The sequence below is a fragment of the Equus quagga genome, chromosome 11 (assembly GCF_021613505.1).
Source record: "Equus quagga isolate Etosha38 chromosome 11, UCLA_HA_Equagga_1.0, whole genome shotgun sequence".
NCBI classification, from domain to species: Eukaryota; Metazoa; Chordata; class Mammalia; order Perissodactyla; family Equidae; genus Equus; species Equus quagga.
In genome coordinates this window covers 115,629,773-115,634,595 of record NC_060277.1, presented here as the reverse complement: position 1 = coordinate 115,634,595, position 4,823 = coordinate 115,629,773, and the positions used below count along the sequence as shown (strand labels likewise).

At 46.8% G+C, this 4,823-nt stretch overlaps 1 pseudogene; it reads left to right on the top strand.

The window, feature by feature from the left end:
• The first annotated feature begins 1,553 nt into the window (after window positions 1–1,553).
• On the top strand, window positions 1,554–4,430 carry LOC124247278 (cardiolipin synthase (CMP-forming)-like; annotated as a pseudogene).
• The last annotated feature ends 393 nt before the right edge of the window (window positions 4,431–4,823 follow it).

The window sequence follows — 4,823 nt, the reverse complement described above, 5'->3', positions numbered from 1 at the left end:
TTCTGACCCCAGTGTCTGTTTCTCAACCAGCTCAGAGTGGAGGAGGGAGAGGCCTGCCTGGCACCCTCCCCAAGGGTCTCCTAGGACGTTTGCAGCTTGTGTGACTACGTGTGAGAAGAAGAGAGAGGAAATGGGCACTTCCTCCCTCCAGCCTGGAGGGCGCCCCACAGGCTGGAGCCCTCACCGGCCCCCCTCCCGCCCTTCCACCTGCCCACCCCGACCCCCACCCCCTTCACCCACCCTCACCTGCCTCCACCACAGGGTAAGATGGGGATGGAGGAAGGGGAGCTGCAGCCGTGACCTGGGTGTCCTCACAAGGGGCCGTCCCTGTGTGCGCTCGTAGGAGGGGTGCGGGAGGTGGAGCCGTGGGGAACTTGCCTCCCGGTGGGCAACAGTCACCCGCCTGCGTAGAGTGAATGGTGGCGGGTGTCCTCCTGGACTCTGGGTCAGAAGCAGCAGACTGTGCTTCCTGCTCCACCCCATCCTGTACCGAGGAATCTTCCATCAAAGTTGCAAAGACAAAACGAACACAATCGGCTGCTCGGAAACTCCTAAGACCTGTCTCTATAAAATCACTACGGAGATAAATGACGTGCATCTACAAACTCAGGGAGGGGATGTTTGAGAAATAATTATAGAACAAGGGCTAATACGTTTAATTTATAAAGAGCCTTATCAATCAATGGGAAGAAGATGAATACTTGGATATGAATGTACAAACAGCAAAAATGACTGATGGACATAGGCAACCATTCAAACTGCTAGTTACCAATGGAACATCAACTGAGATGAGGTAGCCGTTCACCCCCTGGGTTTGCAAAGATTAAAATGTCATTCAAGTATGAGGTCCCTTTTACTGGGAAGTCCCACTTGTAGAATTGTATCTTCAGGAAGTGATCTTTGGGCACAGAAGCAAATCTACAGTAATATCGAGCCAGCCCTGATGGCCTAGTGGTTAAAGTTTGGGGTGCTGTGCTTCAGCCGCCCAAGTTCAGTTCCCTGGGTGTGGAACCACACCACCTGTCTGTCAGTGGCCATGCTGTGGCAGCGGCTCACATAGAAGTAGAAGGACCTACAACTAGAGCATACAACTATGCACTGGGGCTTCAGGGAGGAAAAAAAGAGAGAGAGGAAGATTGGCAACAGTTGTTAGCTCAGGGTGAATCTTTCCCAGCAAAAAACCCCAAAACTACAGCAATATCCATTGCAGTGCTGCTTTCAATACAAAAATTAACTGAAGAATGACCTAAGTGTCCCAATAAGAGAACTGCTCTATTGATTTTGGCGCACACATACAGCAGGTGTTGAAATGGCGCCATGAAGAATCTAGCTCCACCAGGATCTTCACAAGACGCCACGAATGGTACAAGTTGGGTACAGAATGTGTGTATGACCCCACATTTATAAAATACACATGGGTGTACATGGTTGTGTAATTACATTGCTGTGTTTTTATGTCTGTACCACTGACATACTGGAAGAACAGACAAGGGATGTTGACACTGGTTCTCTCTGGGTGGTGGGATGTGTGTTCGCTGGGGCAGGGAGTCACCATGACCTCTCGGGCCTTGATTTCCTCGTCTGTAAAACAAGGGTACTGGCTGCCCTGCCTGGGGGGTGCCGTGAGGGCTAAGTGAGATACCTGGTGAACCCTCAGAGCAGGCCTCCGCAGAGCAAACGCCCCATCAACTGTGTGGCTGTGGACCGAGACCATGGAAGCTGGAGGCAAAAGCCTTGACTGTGAGGGGAAAAACTTGGAGGAACAGCCCCCACCCTAGGCCACAGCTTTGGGGGTTTCCCCGGGGGTGGGGGGCTTTCAGACTTCAAGAAACAGAGGTCAGCCTGGCCCAGGATGGCCGAGCGCAGCAGTGGAAACACCTGAGGTCATTGACTCCTCCCCACAGTGGCCCCCAAAGCCCAAGGATGGCCACTGAGCCTCCCGTGAAAGCCAAGCTTCCGACACAGGAGCTAGCCAGGGAGGGCAGCCATCAGGGAGGGGGTTGGCAAGGTGGCTAAGGGTTCCGGGAGGGGTGTTCAGCCTGCCCAGAGGTTCACCCCCTCCCCACTCCAGGTTGTCTCCCAAAATCCCTGGACCAGACCTGGGCCCCCTCAAGGCTCATGGCCCGATACCTAGCGTCCTGGGCAGGGCAGCCTCTCCAGGAGATGGACGGCCAACTGGGCCATGTCCACCTTTTGTAGCAGGGCCAAGCAGCACCAGAGCCAAAGCCAAAGTAACCAACATCCTCAGAGTACAGGAAGCAGGAAAAAGGAGTCATCAAAGCGTGCATGTGGGAATGTTAGGGATGAAACTATAATTGCTGACCCAAGAAATAATAATGGAATGACCAGCACGGGGAGGAGGGCTGTGGTCCGACTGAGAAAGTCTCCCAGAAGGAAAAGAGAGAGAAAGAAGCCTGAGAGACACAGGTAATAGAAGGAGAAACACATCCAGCCAGGAGAGACAAGGAACCCCACACCTGGACTGTCTGGGGACTACAAGTCACCAAAAGCAGAGAGAAATCTTAGAGCCCAGATGACATCAGACTTCTCAATGACTGCTCTGAATTCAAGAAGACAATGGAATAATACCTTTAAATATTGAAAGAAAAGAACTTTGTACCCCAAATGTTAAATTATTGTTTCAATATAAGGACGTAATAAAGATATTCTCAGGCATACAAGGTCTTAAGACACTCCGCCAAGAGTTGACTTTGAAATTGCTCTTGGAGGCAGTGTTCAAGAAGAGACCCAACACAGGAGAAATAAGAAGCAATCGAGTAACTCGGTAGAGCTTACTTTTGTCCAAGAAACAATGACCAAAGAAAATAAACATACAATGTAAAATCTATGTGCAAACTATATACCAGTCTAGAAGTAAAATTCTAGATAACACCAACACAACAGAGAGAGGGAGGGTGGAGACAAAGGAAGTGAGAACATGCTGAGGCATTCATCTTGTGAGGAGGAAAGCACAGATGAAGACAAGACTAAGAAATCAGTCTAGGTAAATGGACAGGGACGGGGCTTAAGGGAAGCTTCAGTAAGAAACAAAGCAGCACACACCGTTTAAAGCAGCAGAAAGAGCAGTCCAGTGGATACAGGAAAGGAGGAAAAATAAATGCAAAGAATGTGTAGCAAGAGGAAAATAGGAAATAAGATAACGAAATAAAGTCCTGATTCAACAATAGCTATAATAGCCCTAATTACAGTAATTACAATTGCAATAATTATACAATAAATACTTTTATAATAAATGTAAATGGGCCAAACTCATCAGTTAAAAGACAGTCTCAAACTGGATTTAAAAGAAAAGACTCAGCTGGGGTTTGAAAACTAGTAGCCAAGCAGCCGAGGTTCTCTGAGATTTCAAGGCCTCAGTGGAGGAGGGGCGGGCCAGGGCCCCAGGCTGCAGAGCTCTCCCCACCCGCAACCCCACCATACTGGCTTCACACCAGCCTGTATGAAAACCCATGGACAATCCTGAATATATTGTCAATGATGACAATTGGCTTGGCCCTAGTTTTGGGCAATTTGATTATTGAAGTGGATTTGCACATTGCTCCAGGAGTTTTTGCTTTAGCCAGGCTAGCAGATTTGTTGGATGGATTTATTGCTTGAAACTGCACCAATCAGGGGTCGGCCCCATGGTCAAGTGGTTAAGTTCACACGCTCCACTTCAGCAGCCTAGAGTTTCGCCAGTTCAGATCCTGAGTGCAGACCTAGCGCCGCTCCTCCGGCCATGCTGAGGGGGCGTCCCACCTAGCAGAGCCAGAAGGACCTATAACTAAAATATACAGCTGTGAACTGGGGAGCTTCGGGGAGAAGAAGAAAAAAAAAAAAGATTGGCAACAGATGTTAGCTCAAGGCAAAAAAGAAAAAAAGAAAGAAAGAAAGAAACAGGGCCAATCAAAAATCAGCTTTGGGACATGCTCTAACCACTTGTTGATAAAAATACTTATCAGTATCTTATATGTTCACTTGTCCTATGCAGACCTTACTCCAGTTCCACTGACTGGTATGATAATTTCAAGAGATGCAATGTTGACTGCTGCTGTTTTTTATGTCAGATATCAGACTCTTCCAACACCACAAACACTTTCTAAGCGTTCCAGTCCTCGCTCTGCCACTGCTAGGTTAAAACTAACTTTCATCAGCAAAGGAAATAAAAAGGTCCAGTTATCTTGGTGACAGCTTCTTTGGCAGCTCCAGTTTTCGATTGTGCTGACAGCATCTATCTTCAGATACAGTGGATTTTTACAGTTTTCACCACAGTTGCATCAGCTTACAGTTATTATCATTATGGTCAGAAAACTGTTCAGGTGATAAAAGGCAGACGAAATTCAGCCCTCGTTGTTAGCGAGGAAGCAGTATACATCATCGGTGGCTGGTGGACATCTCCACGAGTTTCCCTGGCTTGGTGTTCAGCTTGAAAAAGGACTCATCAGAGCAAACCATGTCATCAGAATTTAAGTAATGTGCATTGAAAATAAGTTTGATCATGGGTGTATGCAAAATTTCCAATGTATTTTTAAATACAAACAAAACTATCATTTAGAATTTTTTATCTTAGGTTTCTTAATCAATTTATAAGGTACCAATTATTCCAATCATTGTCAGTCATTTTTTACTATGTTTTTTTAAAAAGTTCTGGAGCATGGAAGCTGAAGAGCTGCCACTTCTCTTTAGCAGAATTGAGATTGCTCACCAAGCACTAGGGAATTTCCTGAGTGTAAATATATGTCCTACACAACTTGGCTACACAATTTTATGTTTGATTTTTAGATCTGTGTACACACTAACAGTTCATGTGGTTAATATTTGAT